Source organism: Schistocerca serialis, chromosome 12 (genome assembly GCF_023864345.2).
Source record: "Schistocerca serialis cubense isolate TAMUIC-IGC-003099 chromosome 12, iqSchSeri2.2, whole genome shotgun sequence".
Taxonomy (NCBI): Eukaryota; Metazoa; Arthropoda; class Insecta; order Orthoptera; family Acrididae; genus Schistocerca; species Schistocerca serialis.
Genome location: NC_064649.1, coordinates 60,528,382 through 60,546,501, shown reverse-complemented (window position 1 = coordinate 60,546,501; position 18,120 = coordinate 60,528,382).

Genomic DNA, 18,120 nt, shown 5'->3' with positions numbered 1-18,120 from the left:
TAGATGCTAAATTGGCTTGTAACTTGGTTTCCTAGTAATTTACTACCCCACTTAATCTTTCTTTTCAAACATATCATCTGACGAATAAGTCGAAATCAGTAATAATAGCATATGAGTAACTTGAAGCTGACCTATATGTTAAAAAAGAACAATATAAACGATTACACAATACAGCATTAGACAGGCAAGATACCATAGTATATGACCAGCATGCATAACGATTCTAAAATATGACCATCATTCATAAACAGCCAAAGAAATGATAAATGTCACAAACACTGAACGAATTTAGCAGTATACATTTTAAATGCGTACCTGTGTCTTGTCCACTGATTATTCCTTTCGTGTGATGTTGAATAATATGTCTTACCTAGATAATCTTTTTAACTAGTTCAGCAATCAGCAAGTTTAGTGCCTGCTTCACTAAACAATTTACACCCAGTAAGGACGAGATAATTTTGATTTAGCACCTTTATTTGCAATTACTACCCTAATCAAAAAGGAAATCGAAACAGCAACAGGCCTATCGGCTTTTCCTCCGTACCATATAAGGTATTAAATTACTGATGACCGTACAGGAACAACATTCTATTTCCAGCAGGCAAAGTAAAAAACTGGTTTTGGAAGTAGAATTAGTACAATGGGCCATAAGCAAGTCGTGAACCCAAATAAACAACTGAGCAACGTGTGTGAATTTTCACTTTGTCTGAAATTGATAGATTTTGAGGAAGCTTTTGACCTTCGAAAGTTAAATCAAATTCAGTGGCACTAACATAATGCATAGCCAAGACAAAGAACAAAAATTGCGAATTGGTGCATATCTATTCAGTCAAAAGAACTGTCCCTGTGAACACATCAACTGGTAAATGTGAAGTTACGAAATGTAAGAAGGATGTATGTACAAAGTGGCAACTAACGTTGTACAGTGAAGTTCGTACAAGAAGTGATAAAGTAAGAGGGCACAGAAGTCAAAACTTGGAAATTTTACGTACCTTTCAAAAACAGGTAATTATTTGATCTATTCTTGCTCTAAATAATAACCGAACCACTAGCCATCTATATCTACATGGGTACAGTCACGTAAATTTGCATTGGGTCTGTGTTGAATATTCTACTTGGAAGTACGTGTGAGCTGACGAACCAGTTGTCATGTTTCTTAACGCCATCTGTAGTGAGTTAGTAAGTGTTAGCCTACTACAGTAGCTTGCTTATACACTACTCTCTTTTGCTCTATGATATGCAGTGTATTAAATGGAGTGTTCGGCAGAAAAGTGAAACAATTCTATTTTTAGCACTTTTCAGTAAACCGTATCAATGTCATCCACTGTATGATGTTGTACCTCTTTCCTTCAGAAATACTGCCAGTTAGAATTACAAGTGTACAAATGTGACAGACCTTATGAGCACCACCTCTGTAAATACTAAGTATATGAATGGTCTATATGTTAACATAACAACAAACACAAGTTGTATCTTTTGTGATATAAAACCAAGGTTCAGAATAAATTTTATATAAAACACTTCCCTAAAACTTTCAGAAGGAATGTGAATCAAGTCCCTTACTTCATCAAATTTCATCCTTAGTAGATATAACATACACAATAGATAATTTAAACATTTTTCAGAGTTGCCAAATCCTTGAAAACGATTTAAATTGTATGGTTAATTAATTCATGCGATTTTACCTATTCAGTCCTTCCTCGCAACACCGAATCTCATTCACTTGGTCCACCTTACTGGATATTTTGGAAGCAATCGTAAATACTTCAGAAGACTGTAGTACTGACCATTACGAATATAACGTTTCATATAAAATTCGCTTAATTTTAATTCATCACAAAGATACAAATACTAAAAGAACGTGTTAAGGGAAAAGCAAATGATTAAGTTCAAAGTAGATTTTCGTAAGTTCCACCACCGTCTTCAATGCACTTTCAAATTCTTTTGAGAACACCTCGTTTTACTCTTCTGAGGTCGTCTTGGCTGTGCTTTTATGGGAACAGCTCTGTTCTTCATCCAAACGATCACTTCGTCTCTTTTGTTTACTGTTTCTTCGAAGATTTCGCCTCTCAACCCTGCCCACAGGCAAAACTCCAAAGGGGTAATTTGCGCGGACGGTGGTGGCCAAGATACATGACCGCTTTCGCCGATCCATATTTTCAGCACCTGACGCATGTGTGGTATACTCGTCACGCTGGGAGAACATGCAGAGGAATCGCTTGCAGTAATGCTGCCAATTCGTTCTCAGGAAAGTCAAGGGAACAGGGCGTTGTAAGACGATGTGGTGACATAAAAGGCCCAATCAACTATTTGTCTATCATTCCACACTCCGCACTGACGGAGAGGCGTTCCAGAAATCGTGCCCCTGCAACGCGTTGTGGGCTTTCGTCTGACCACCGATGTGAGCCAGGACTGTTATTGATACTGTCACAACTGGCTACGTAGGTAAGTGATTCTAATGAGATTACTCGACAACTTGCAATTCTTGAACGACGAAATACCACTCTTGTACCCTCAACTCCTTCAGGAACTTCTTCGGTCCACTGTAAATAATAAGCAGAGGCCATACATACGTATTGTCTGCTCTTTTCTCATATCTGCAACAACTGATACCTGAAGAAATTCAACTTGTGATTATTGAAGGACTATTTTGTAATGATGATGATTTAGGTTGTGGAGGTGCCCTGACGAAAAGTCAGCATGCAAATCTCATGGGTGGGGATGAAGGCTGTCCACACATGTGGAGCAGTGTATAACATATTATAGTCTGCTGCCCCTCCCCACTAATTTAGGGACGAGGCCTGGCACTTCACAAAATTTCACCACTCTTGTAACACTGGAATCGGTATCTACGAGGACGATGGGCAGATCTCCAGTGAGACCAAGGGCTGCCCCAATATCAGTATACAGGACACACGTAGCCACAATATGCAGAACTGAAAGCGGCACATCACAAACTTCACAGAGCGGTGGATCCTCCCCCCGGAGGAGGGAGCCATGTGTGAAAGGGCTACGCCCGATGCCCAGTCTAGTAAGCAGAACCTCCTCCCAGCGGCGAGGCTGACACGAAGTCCGCCATACCTCCGTGGTCGATTCGAGAGACCGCAGTTCGTTGTCTGTCACCTGCAGCCATTCAGTCTTCCACTGACGCATGATGCATCTGTCAGAAAATGAGATTATGGCGTGCAAAGGGATGGGACATTGATGGACAGCACCATCCGAACGTGCCTTCTTTGGAGGCTTTGTCGGCCATGTCGTTGCCCTGTATTCCAATGTGGCCGGCCGGGTACTTAGCAAAAGATCACCCCCTTCTCACGGTGTTGGAGCCGCTGTAAGCAGTCGTGGACGAGCTATCTACTGGTCTACCGGGTACATTTGGTGAAGTGCCTGCAGCGCCCTGAGAGAGTCGGAACAGACAAGAAAACCCGTCCAGTGATGTCTGTGAACCCTCTCCAGTCCCATCACAATGCCATATAACTCCGCATCACAATTTGTAAATTGTTCTGGAAGATGCACTTAAAAAACCCTGTCAGGGAAAACAGCAAAACAACCGATAGCATTCTCCTTCTGGGATCCATCAGTATAAATAACGATAAAATTATGGTACGCACTTAAAATAGACGAAAACAAAGTTGTAAGAGCAAAATCTTGAGTATAAGTTTTCTTGTACTTTGACAAACTTAAAATCACTTTCGGCCTCTGAAGACGCCAAGGCGGCATTGCGTTCCATCCCTGGCAGTGAATTGTGTCTTCTACTTCTTCGGCTCTCCGTTCATTTGCATACTACATTGATAGTTCACCAGTCTCACCGCAGTTTAGTGAATATATGAGTAAAACCTCTTGAATCTGGTAATCTGCCTTCGGGAAATTGTCTGTCGTATTCTCTATAAACAGCAGCAGCAGTTCTACTACAAAACCTTTTCAAAAACGCTGCATGGGTTGACTGAGCACTCGCAAATACATGCAGAATACTTGAACTATACGTGGTATAACAGGAATAAGTTCATATTTTTATATGTGGTACCTTAACACGTACACACGTAGGTGTGTTGGTTCTCTTTCTCTCTGCGTCAAACAGTCTTCCTACAAACACAAAACGAACTTCACGATCTGATGTTTTCTGCACTGCGAAGTAGACTTCGCCTGTCAGCATAGGCTAACCATTTGATGTCCACATGCCCACACTTTACCTGAGTTGCTGCCCAGGGAAAAGTAAGCATTAATCACTTGGTCTTGTCACATGTACTTGGATGTACCAACGAATCAATAAACGTAAGACTTGTAATAGCTATAATTATTATTAGTCTTCGAATGACTTAAATACTGACACCATGTTGTTCAGTGCACTGTCCTATGTCACCAGTAGTAATATTTGCCCTTACACCCATTGCAACCTTTATAGCCGAGCTTGCTAACAAATCAGATTAACAATTGAAACCACAGTCGAAAAATTCGGCTTTGGAAATACAACAACAGCTTCGAAATAAAACTACAATCAATAAATAAACCCATAGCATTTGGAGTACCGTAAAGCGAAATGAAAACTTATCTCTGTAACAAGCTGCATCAACTGTAACCTATAACCATTGGACTCTTGATACATGGAATATTTTATTCGAAATGGTATGTACCACCACTTCCTAAAAATTTACTGCTCCTCCTGAAACGCCCTATAGGGGGTTGACGATGAACTGTAATAGTTGGACATTTACACCGTTGGCTACAACCAGCAGCATTATGGGTATATGGCCCACGTCTTCATACAGATAACTTGCGAACCCTGCAATGCCTCGCAACTGCTAAATGTTTATGGGAATTGAATATATCCTTCTCTCCTCTCTCTTTGCCCACCACCACTTGCCCTCCCTCTCTGTCTAACTCCTCCGGCGTCCCTCTCCTTTTCTCTCTTCCGTATGTCTTTCCGTGTCGATTTTCTTTCCCACTCCCACTCTCTTTTCATCTCCTCAATGTCTCTCTCTCTTACACTGTGCCCTGTTTGCTGTTAGTGTCAGAACAGATCCTTGGTTACAAACTGATTTCGCTTAAAATGTACGAGTAAATCGGTTGGGTTCACTGTGTATGGGGTATAATAGAGATGTCTGTAGCTGTTGGATCTGTGAGAACAGGAGCTTCACTGACATTATTTCACATAGTTTAATACGCAAACTGAGAGCTGACAAAATTTCTGATCATTCAGATTCCGTAGTAGTATTCTAGCCATAAACCGATAAACTGTAAATACAACTTTCCTGTTTTCTATTAAAGCATACTGTGGAGAAGAAAACAAAACAACATATTGTTGGGTATAAAACTTTTGATTAAAATTATGTATAAAGGGAGGGAGAAGCAATTTATCTAATGATTTCAGTACCCTTCCATTGTACTTCGAACTAACTGTGAGAAAAAAAAGAAAGGAAATCGCACATTTTTACAGCACTGCATAGCACAGCACAGTCAGTTTTAACAAACAAAAACTGTACATTTAAGCGCAAAAAGACATAGGTTACGACCGTCCGAATATTTATTAGTGTATGGCGTAAAAATTTCAAGTAAGCCGTTAAATATACATTTAAAAACGTGCAACCTAGGTCTGTTGGAACGTTTATTAGAATATCGTGTAAAAATTTGAAAATAATCGGGCAGAACGTTTATTAATCATGTAAAATGTTGAACTAAATCGGTCAAGAACTTTTCGTAATTTTAGGAAACAACATTAAGGAACGACTTGTCTTTATACAGTAATATGGAAATAAACACACTAGACTGTCGCTATGAGTCTAGTTTTCGTGAAGTCTGCCTTGGCTGTAAGGCAGTGGCTAGAACTGAAAACCCTTCCTCAATGATTACCGTAATTGCGGGGTCCCTCATGTTAGCATGCTGTTATGCTGAAAAGACGATCATCTACAGTGGGTCACAACTAAAAGTCCGCCGCGCTTGTAGAGACAGAGAATAAAACAAAAGACGCTCCTCAGCATATTTTTATTTATGACCCCAAGTGTACTCTATTGTTAGTATACGCAGGATGTCCCGTTTGTCTTTACCACCCGGAATAACTAATAATCTGGAAGCGAAATAAAAGATGTAATGAGCAAATGTTGTTTAGCTATCATGGAGACATTAACCAACACGGTTGCCCTTCGTATAACTTTGTTCACTTCGAAATTATGAAAGCCAGTATGTCTATTCAAACTCCGCCCTCTTGTTTTTGTTCAGTAGTCCAGTTATCTCAAAGACCTATTCAGAAACATGATGTTTTAGAAACTTAATATAAAACTGACTTTTGAATCTCGTGCAGTCACACACTGCCGTAGTACCTGTGGTAACGTAAATCGTCCATTTGTCGGAGTTGACAGGAAATGCACACTGGTCATTGAGTCAACATGTGTAGAATTACGCCTACCTTCAACCATTATAAAAGAAAAGGAAAAATGATGGAGTTTCTAATACAAGACTGTCTTCACTATGCGACATGATCTCATAAGGCAAGTGAAAAACATTTTGAAATTACTGTTCTGGTGACTTAACTTCTCCATAAATGATTAGGCTTCCTACCGTCTGCGTTGGTGTACACTGTACTCACGTAAGTCTTCAACTGAAGACAGCTGACTGAATCATCATAGTGCATTTTCGTTTTTTGCGTTTCCGTTTGTTTACTATGAACTGCCGGCCGATGTGGCCGAGCGGTACTAGGCGCTTCAGTCTGGAATAGCGCGACCACTACGGTCACAGGTTCGAATCCTGCCTCGGGCATGGATGTGTGTGATGTCCCTAGGTTAGTTAGTCTTAAGTAGTTTTAAGTTCTAGGGGACTGATGACCTCACATGTTAAGTTCCATAGTGCTCAGAGCCATTTGAACCATTTACTGTCAACTCCAGCTGGTGGATGAGTTACATTACCCCGAGGAAGTACAGGAGAGTCAATGTCAGTTTTGTCTTACGATTTTAATAACGCCGTGTTTGCGTAAATCGTACTCCGTGACGTATCTTTTAACTTTCCCGAAAATGCGCACAGCCCACGCCGTAATAACAGCGACGTCCATCCATATCTTCGTTGCAAACGCCAAGTAAGAAAACATCAGTTTTCCTTAACTTTCTTAAGGTAACTTCCAGTTCATAGTGGCAGTTGATATCTAGTATGTCGATGTTAATTGACGTAAATAATAGCTACAGAAATCATCACGACAGTTTCCGACATGGTAAGTCTGTGGAAAAACCGTTTTTCGATGCTATACTCTGAAAGCTTGCCTAAAAATTAACGATTTTTAAGTAATTTAGTATGGGGTCCAATGTTAATTATGTTCGAGTTATCAACGCTTTTGCGTTTTCATGCTGTAGTTAGGGTAGCCATCATTCTATGGGGCCAGCAGAGGGACGTCGGTGGTCGAGGCTTTAGGCTACTAAACCGGTGGACTGCGTTCGGTTTTTGGTCGAGGCTTTGATTTCATTTGATACTTTTTTCGTTGTATCTAATAATATGATGATGGCATCCTCTTGGGCAAAATAATCCCCCATTCGGATTTCTGGGAGGGGACTGCTCAGTAGGATATCGTTATTAGGAGAAACAAAACTAGCAGTCTACGCATGGCAGTGTGGAATGTTAGGTGCCACAATCGCGAAGGCAGCTTAGAAAATTCAAAAACAGAAATAGATAGAATAAAGTTTGAAGTAGTGGGGATTAGTGAAGTTCGCCGGCCGAAGTGGCCGTGCGGTTAAAGGCGCTGCAGTCTGGAACCGCAAGACCGCTACGGCCGCAGGTTCGAATCCTGCCTCGGGCATGGATGTTTGTGATGTCCTTAGGTTAGTTAGGTTTAACTAGTTCTAAGTTCTAGGGGACTAATGACCTCAGCAGTTGAGTCCCATAGTGCTCAGAGCCATTTGAACCATTTTTTGATTAGTGAAGTTCGATGGCTGGAGGAACACGACTTCTGGTCAGGTGAATACAGGGTCATAAACACAAAATCAAATAGGGGTAATGCAGGAATAGGTTTAATAACGAATAAAAAAAATAGGAATGCGGATAAGCTACTATGAACAGCATAGTGAACGCATTGTTGTAGGCAAGGTAGACACTAAATCCAAACCCACCACAGTATTTTATATGCCAACTAGCTCTGCAGATGAGAAGGAGATTGAGAAAATGTATGATGAGATAAAAGAAATTATTCAGATAGTTAAAGGAGACGAAAATTTAATAGTCGTAAGGGACTGGAATCCGATAATAGGAAAAGGAAGAGAAGGAAAAGTAGTAGGTGAATATGGACTGGGGGAAAGGAATGAAAGAGGAAGCTGATTGGTAGAATTTTGCATAGAGCATAATTTGATCATATGTAACACTTGGTTTAAGAATCATGAAAGAAATTGGCATACGTGGAAGAAACATGGAGACACAGGAAGATTTCAGATTCATTATGTAATGGTTAGACAGGTAATATATATTTAAATGTTAAATGTAACATTTTGATGAATTCCTGTCAATAATATTTTATTATCTATTTCTTCAAAATAACAGAGATACTGGTTAAGGTAGTCGTTTCAAAATACGTGTAAAATTCGATGTTTTTAGGATTTTATATGGGACACGCATCTGGCCCTCATCAGAATGTAATTTTTTGTTTTCTTCTTTACATCCAATTTTTCTTTTCGTTAGGCATAAGCCCTCAGATCCATACCTGACGCAGCACACCCTTTCCTGTGTTCCTGCCTTGTATGGTTTTATTTGGTTAGGTCTTGACCAGGAGATTCTAGAGGAGGTGTGTAATTCTGATAAAAAGATTTGCCTGTCCCCCCTCCTTCCTTCTGGTTCCACCTGGTTACAGTCTGTACGAAATTAAGTCATTGATGTCTTTAAGCTGTAAGAGTACTCCATTGTTTACCCCCATTGTTCTATCAAATGATCATCCCTCTTTCTTTCAACCCCCTCTTCAGGAAAAAAAATAATGAAAAGAATAAATAAATAAATTGACACTGTTTCCTCCTGTTTCCACTGTAGTGTGTTCTGTAGTCACAGCCATAAAAAGTTTCTACTATTCAGTACCGTTCCCCCTCTCCACCTTCCCCCCCCCCCCACCCCTCACTTGGATCTTGCATTGAGTATGTGGAATTAAAAGTGCATTAAAGTTTTAATTTGTGTATTGTCATTCTTCATCAAAAAATTTCTGTTAATTAGAAAGTCGTCGTAGTCGTGCCCCACCCCCTCCTCCCACACACACACATACATAGAAAGTCGTCGTAGTCGTCCCCCCCCCCCCTCACACACACACACACACACACACACACACACACACACATACACATACACATTCAGCAAGCTCCAAATCTTCCACTGGGTATTTGGAATTAAAAGCGTAATAAAGTTTTAATCCCTACATTCAAGAGGAATGCATGTTACTGTTACAATGTATTTTCGTACATGATAGTGTGTAAGGTTGGCATTCAGTTTACTCACACTTTACATGAAATTTTATAATGCATCATATTGGGAATGATGTTTATTGGCTAGTGCACGCTATTTTGGTATTTATCTGTTAACATAACAGTATCTTAGCCCAGTTATATGTCCTAGATGACTTATTTTTCGGAAATTACGATGTTCGCTAGTACAAAAAAATGTGGCTTTAGCTGGTGTACTGATAATATTAAATGGTTTTCTACGATTTAAGCTGGTTTATTTTCAACAGTTTTGATATACTTTAGAGTAGAAAGGTCGCCAGTGTGGAATTGATTGATGTATTACATTTGTATGTATGGAATTTCAATATCTAGCTCACTAATGTACAATGATTACTTGGAACCAAAGATTATAATGTAGCTCGTAGTAAACTGATGTAGCAATTGCTAGGATGTACTATAGTTTTGTCTCTGACATGGCACTGTCTTTGACTGTATGCTTGATTGTTCGGCCTAATTACACCTGTCAGTGTGTTACTAGCTGTCGATGTGGACTTACTTCTTGACGAAAGTTATCGTACACAGTTATGCTTGTGATAAATTTTTTACCTACTATGTGGGCTTTAAAGAGCTAATTACTTTCGTTCAAATCACGGTGCAACTTTCTTGCCTTTTTACTTGTAAGTGAAGCACTCATATGCCTCCTGTAATCTGTGTTATCTCTAATGGTCTGATTTACTCGTTTTAGGTTACGCTTAATAATGTTCATTGACCGAAACTAGTAGCGGACTGTGCAAAATAAATGACAACTGAAGGTTTCACCATGTATTTTAACAGTTATTTAGCGGCTGAATATCCCCACCTGCAAATATACTTAGAATTCAAGTTGATTGTGAGTAAGAGTAAGACAAAGGCAGTGAAGGTGTTTAAGACACCCCGCACCTTGTACGATGATAATGGAAGAACAGAAGGTTATATGCGTGGAATGTTTCAGTTATCTCACTAGTGTCTTACCAAGTGTTGAAAGTTCGACCCTAGACGGTTTAAAGCAAAAGGATCCAGCTTCTTCCACCAGGTACGAAATCTAATCTGGGACAAAGTAATCCCTTTAAGAGTTAATCGGACCACGTATAAAACCTGTCAATCGAGGCCTAAGGTAAGTGGCCCTAATATCGTTCCCGCTCCTAATTTCGTTCCCCCAGAAATTTTGATTCTCTCATTTGGTAACAAACTTTTAGCTGTGCGTACATGCGCGACCTCTGTCTATTGTATTTCTCAGGCAGTTTTTAGTGTTGAGCACATGTAGCTTGCGTGAACGAAGGAATTTTTTTTTCCTTCTTTTTCTGTGGTGAGTGTAGCAGTCAACTGAACAGCCTGCAATCCCTAATGTGAGCGGTAATTTATGTTCAAATATTGGGATGTATTTCAGTCGTGTGTTATAATTTGTGGTGTGTAATCGTTATAGTTAAGGGTTTGGGCTATGTTGCTGAAGCAGAACATCTGGTGATGTTTGTGATTTCATCCCCGGCACAGTTCCTATTTTCGAGATGGAAACGAAATTTGGAACTGTATTACGAACTAATTTTATCTGTCATTTATAAAAATTATTTTAATTTTTTTTATATGGGAAAACTCAAGTGAGAAAGAAATTGATTTGCTGTACGAAATGGTAACTTTGTTAACATGAAACGTGTTGTTCATCTACACAGTATTATGGTACACATCTGTGGATGGCTGAAAAAACTTGAAAAGATTTGTTCATTGATGCCATTCAAGTGAGTCATAGGATTGCAGCTGCCTGGCGATGTTAAAAACCAACAATACATTTCAAGTAATTTAACTTTAGGGAATTTTTGTGGGGGACGAAATTACTAACAAAAAATGGTTCAGATGCCTCTGAGCACTATGGGACTTAGTATCTGAGGTCATCAATCCCCTAGACGTAGAACTACTTAAAGCTAACTAACCTAAGGATATCACACACATCCATGCCCGAGGCAGGATTCGAACCTGCGACCGTACCTGTCGCGCGATTCCAAGCTGAAGCGCCTAGAACAGCTCGGACACTGCGGCCGGCCGAAATTACTAACACTTTTTTGTATTTCTGTTTTTGCTGTGTTAAAATTTATGTGTTGTGTTGGCCGAAATGCACGCGTTTTAGCTCACGCAGGCTGGCGTGAGGAGGGAAGAACTATACTGACGTGAGGTCTGGAACATGACAAGGAATTAGAATTCAAAAAGCGGACGTAGCTGGTTTGATACTTAACTTTAATCCATTAATGATGAACGTCGCTCTTGACGGTACATGATTCACAATATTATCTGTTAATATGGCGCCTTGCTAGGTCGTAGCAAATGACGTAGCTGAAGGCTATACTAAACTGTCGTCTCTGCAAATGAAAGCGTCTGTAGTCAGTGAACCATGGCTAGCAAAGTCGGCCGTACAACTGGGCCGAGTGCTAGGGAGTCTCTGTAGACTAGACCTGCCGTGTGGCGGCGCTCGGTCTGCAATCACTGATAGTGGCGACACGCGGGTCCGACGTATACTAACGGACCGCGGCCGATTTAAGGGCTTCCACCTAGCAAGTATGGTGTCTGGCGGTGACACCACATCATGTAAAGTAACGGCTTCAGTACGTCACAAACAAATCTCTCATAACCAACCTTCATGTGGGGCATAAGTTCAGGAATATATATAATAATCTGAAGCCTTTTCCTGTAACCTCTAAGGACTTATACAGGTCCTAATGTAGTGTAAGGTGACGAAATTTGGGTCTGCTGCTTTATAATAATCTGGAGACGTGTGTCGTAAACACGTAAGAGAAAGGGAAGATTGTCAGATGTCAGAAACAGAAGTGTAAAACGAAGTTCGTTAGGTCAGATCTAACAATAATATAAAATAAAGTGAGAGAGAGAGAGAAAGAGAGAGACAGAGAGAGAGAGAGAGAGAGTCAGGAATGAATATGTAACGAAAGACCTGCATGTGACGTTGATCATGAAAGACAGCATGAGCGCTGCAAGATTGAAGTTGGTTAGGTTATGTGAAGCGAATGCACCCGACTCGAACTTCACGGCAGTATTTGGAAATACCATGAACTAGACCGATTCATCAGCTTTGGAAGAGATGGACAGACCACATACCATTAACAAATGAAGATCTGAAAGAGAAAGGAAGTAACGGGGGTTACAGTGAAAAGAGGAAAGCTGTAGTATTATAATAGCATAATAATACCGGGCTCACAGTAATGAAATCCTGATGATGATGGAGTGTCAACAAGTCGAAACCATATGTCTTTATTTTCAGTCTTGCAAAACTTGGTCAAAAGCGGTGATCCTTATGTCAGGCCCTCCCCTCGTAAGAGGCTTCTAAACAGTAGCCGAAGGTAAAGTGTTTTCTGAACGAGATCTGCTGGTCAACGAACCTGAGGACGTGGCGATTTGGGCAGTCTACACGAGAGCAGAGCGAGAGCAACTCGCACTGTTCCCTAGGTGCGTCTGCGCAGCCCCGGACGCTTAGCAGCGACACTCGGCACGAGTTGGAATTATTGGGGCCGCGCCCTCGAACCAGACGAGGCACTCCGCTCTGCAAGCGACGCCCCATTGGTTTATGGCACGGCGGAACGCGGCAGAATGTCGGCCAGCGTTTCTCTCTCTGTCTGTCTGCCCGTCTTCAGGCTAAGAGATAGGAGGAGGAGGGGGTGCGACACGCCATAAAACGGGCCATCCGGAGAGGTCCCGCGACCTTGAGCCGTAAAGCAGGCGCCCTGCGGCCACAGCTGACTGGCACCGCGTGACGTCACTGGCTGCAGCCACAGCAGCCGGCGCTGCACCGGCCGTCTCTATCGTCTGACGCCCGTGACGCGGGCAGTCGAACCAATGTGGCTGCTGTAAGAATCTAGTCCAGGCACTAGCAAACAGCATCGTCATCATAATCATCTCCTTCCAAGTATTTGGTTTTGAGATCACCTGCTCCGGTCTCTGTCATCCATCTATCCATCTCTTACGAGGTCTACCTTTTTCTCTCTTTTGTCTTTTTTACCAATCTGTTTCCTGTCCTTCTATCAAGATGATCCTTCCATTTCAGCATCTCTCTTCTCTCTTGTCATTAACTGAAAAGATTTTAAATCCGATCTTATTGTTTCATTCCTTATTTCAACCATCTTGTTACACCCTCTTACATACATCATTAAATTCATCTCTGCTGCCTGTACGCATAATTTTTCATTTGTTACTCTACATGATTCGGAACCACATACAAGAGTAGATACAGCCACAACTTTATAACATTCCATTTGTGCTTCTTTTCTTGTGTTTCTTCCCGAAGTTCTTCCAATTGCTCCGCAGATAGTGTGACATTTATTAACCTTCTTCTCAGCGTCTTCGTCATAGTTAAAACCAATATCACATTCTAGATAACTGAAGTGGGATATGTGTTCTAAACTTTTCCCGTTTATTGTTTTCGATCTGACTTGATACCTTCATTTGAAAGTCATTATCTTTGCCTTACTTGAAGATGTCGTTACGTTGTATGATACGGCATTTTGGCTCAAACTATACACCGCTCTTTGTAAATTACCTTCTGTTTCCTATATTCCTGTAATTATCTGGTCATTTGCATGTATCAGAGTATTTAATGTTGGGCTATATCCTATTTTAATTGTCGACTGTATTTCATCTTTCCATTCATAAGTAGATCGTCAATGATGTGGGTGATAACTGCACCCTGGTCAAACACTTTCATTTATTATAATTTTACCTCACGTTTTCGAACCTTAGCTTGCAACTGTTTTTGTATTTACATATAGATTCATTGTGGTATTAAAAGATGTTTAGGAACCTTTTACCTCCAATATTTTCCACAAAAGGGGTCTTTTTACCTTATCAAAGCGTTTCTCAAAATCAAAAAAGGGTAAAAGTGGTTCTATGCCAAATTCCCAACGTTTTTCATTAGTTGTCTTATTATAAATGTATTATCGTTGCACTAACTCAACATCGTTTTAGAGCTACGTCTTCAGCATACTTGCACTATTTACCATTGTGAAGAAATAGTTACAAGCAAAATTTGTTTTATTTATATTTCGCAGTGGCTTCCTGCCCGTTCTCTAAGGTCGGATTTTTTACGTGATGATTGAAACACATTTCCTCGTATTTTTCCTCATTCATTAATCTGCTATCAGCTGTTCACGACACATCTTCTATAGACAGTATATGGGAGGTATAGTATCTTTCAACTAGAAGGTGAATCACAGATTGATTGGCACAGTATCTTTGAGACCTCTGAGACTGGCCACTTGGAATACTGGGGCTATTTATGCCGTAATTTGAACCTTTTGTGGTAAACATGTTTTTTTTCTTTTTTTTTTAACTGAAGGTGGAGAGGTAGACAGGAAAGGAAAGAAAAGGGAACGAATTATTGATATCAGCTTCATTGGGAGTTCGGGCGGAATCAGCACCGACGAGTGAAAATGTGTGCTGGATCGGGACTAGAACACGGGATCTCCTGCTTGCTAAGCACTTTCGTTTACCACTGCGCCATCCGGACACAGTGTTCACCGCACTTGCGGGGACTACTTCGGCACGCCTCCCAGTCTACCCACACTCTCACCTATCACCACCTATCCACACTCCCTGTCCATGTCCATTCTCGCTCACTGTAGATTGCCGCTGGAGGTCGAACTTAAATGTGCATCCTCACCGAAGGATATGGATTCGTTGCCCATCGAGCTGAATCGTTTACAGTTTACGCAAGTGTATGGTGTCTGTTCTTTCGAAGATGTTCAGAAAAATGGGCATCACGCATTCATATTTATTTTCCAAAATAATGATGTCAGGAAGTGAAACTACCCTCCTAACAGAAACGTGCTTAGGTGAACTACTGAGCAATTTCTTCCCTTTTGAGTTTTCAAAATTTCTAGCTCATGCGACAAACGTGAGGTAACAGAATTACAGGAAGCTGCTAAACCTAACGGAAACACACAAAAATTACGTAAGTGCGATCATATGGGCTCAGCCATTCACAACAGCAGGTGTTACGTTCGCTGTTGTTTCTTTTGAAATAATTCTGGAAATTGACAGGAGAAGCACCAATCAAGCGGCATTGTTCTCATAGAAAGTATGTTCGGTTTTCGCGTAAGAAGTGGCTGGTACGTCGAGGAAAATTGCAGCCAGACCTTCACTCGGGCGCGGTGTCTTTGTAACACTAAGTTGCGACCCGAGCTATGCTCCATCTTGGTCTCCAACGTAGGTCAAAGCTAAACACCGACTCCCAGATATGGCGCATCAAGCCGACATTTATTGTCTCTCATTTCCATAGAGAATTTTCTCGAAACAAACTTTTTTTAAAATTTCAGTAAAATCATGATTAGTACATTAATTTTGACGCAAGTGTGTATTTTTATAAAACTGAGAATTGGGGTTACAGCAATACGGTATCGGTTATTCAAAACCTATGTTTTGTAAAAAAGTATTGTATTCCATAATGTGAGAGATTTTATTGTGAATAACGTTTGAAGGAAATTATTATTCGAAAAAGAAAATTTGTCTTTCATGCACGAAGAAAAGGCGGTTTCAGTTAAGGTATGACAACGTTAATAGAAATAATTCCCAAATGTACACAAAGTTTTGATGATATGTTCTAAGGAGATATCGTAATTTTACGATATTTTTTTAAATTTACTCTCGAATCAGAAACATACAAATTTACGGTAGCCATACATATCAATAAATATATATATATATATATATATATATATATATATATATATATATATATATATATATATACAAATTGTATTTATATTACATGTGCCCAGTACTTTGAAACCTCCAAGGCGTTTGGAGTGGCTTGCAGGAGATCAATCTTCGTGCAGGATGTAGGGCACAAAAGGCACTGGAGCATGTGGCTTGTGGTTTGTTCTTGTCCACAATCACAGGACGTATCTTCTGTTATGAAGCCCCATCTCTTCAGGTTGTCTCTGGATCGTCCAGTTCCTGATCTTAATCTGTTTAAAGATTTCCACACCAGCCAGCACTCGTTGTGTCCAGGTGGCAGTTCTTCAGCTTCTGGCGTCTGCAAGTGAGGCGTCGACTTCTTCCATAACTCCAGCCTTGCCTTCTCTGGTGAAATGGTGAGCTTCTCGGATGTTCTCAGAAAGAATCAGCCGTTGCTGTGGTGGACTATGTCCGTGCAGTGGATGGGCACTGTCCTGTTCCACTTTCAGTCTCTCCTTGTTGGCAGCCACTGTTCTGCGTATCCATGGTGGCGCTATTCCAGCCAGGCAGTAGAGCTTATCAGTTGGGGTAGGTCTTAAGCAACCTGTGATCAACCTGCAGGTTTCGTTGAGAGCAATGTCGACTTGTCTGACATGAGATGACCTGTACCAGACTGGAGAAGCATATTCAGCAGTAGAAAAGCACAGTGCCATTGCAGAACAGCGAATAGTTTGTGGATGTGATCCCCACTGTGTCCCCGCAAGTTTGCGAATTAGGTTGTTTCGAGCGGAGATTTTCATTTTGGTGTTCCTGCAGTGAGTTTTGAATGTCAGAGTTCTATCGAGAGTGACTCCCAAATATTTAGGTGCGTGATGATGCTGGAGTTGGATGCCTGACCATGCAATATGTAGCTCACAATTAGCTTCCCTGTTCCTTAAATGAAAGGCACACACTTGTGTCTTCGAAGGGTTTTGTCTGAGTTAGTTCCGATTGTAGTAGCTTGACAGTGTTCTAAGTGCTTTTGTCAGGTTTCTTTCCACTCTTTCACTATTTCTCTTTCTCTCCTTATGCCTGGGGTCAATGGCTGGTCGTTGGTATAGATGTTGAAGAGAAGTGGAGCCAAGACGCTTCCCTGAGGTAGACCATTTTTCTGCGCTCTCCAGCGACTGCGTTGTCCTTGAAATTCAACAAAAAACCTGCGGTTTTGGAGGAGGGTGCTGAGTAGTCTAACGAGGTGGGCGTTGTTGATCATATTGTATAGTTTTGCATGGAGTAACCGATGATGGACAGTATCATACGCTGCTGTGAGATCCACGAAGACCACGCCCGTTACCTGACGGGTTTCAAAACCATCCTCTATATACTGAGTGAGATTCAAAAGTTGCCCCTTGCAGCTTCTGTTTGGTCGAATCCTGCTCGTTCGGGTATGAGGAGAGGGTCTATTACTGGTGGGATTCTATTCAGAATCATACGTTCGAGCAGTTTATAAAGGTGACTCAAAAGGCTAACTGGTCTGAAATTCTTGGGATGATTTGCTTCCTTTCCAGGTTTCAGAAGAGCTATCATCCTGCTCTTTCAGCAGATCTTTGGTATTTGGCACTGGTTCATGCAGTTGTTGAGAAGCTGCAGGATCCACTTTTTGTTTCTGGGCCGAAATTCTTGATTTGCCCCATACGGATGTCATCTAGACCAGATGCTTTACCAGTTTTGCTCTCTTTAATAGCCTTGTTTAACTCAGATATCTGTAATGGGAGAGTCAAATCCCTCGTTTGTTCTTGGGCCTCTTACTTTACTTGGCTTCCTTTCCCACTCATGAGCAGTTGGTGTGCTATCTGATCTGCAGTGATGTTGCAGTGTGCTGTGCATCTGGTTGGGTCATTATTGAGGCGTGTCAGTAATCTCCACGCTTTATGACTGTTTCTGATGAGATCAAGTTCTTCCATAGTTTTAACCCAAGAATTCCTTTTGGATTCTTTCAGAAATGCAGCAAGTTTATTCCCAGCTGATAGCGTTGTCTCACCGA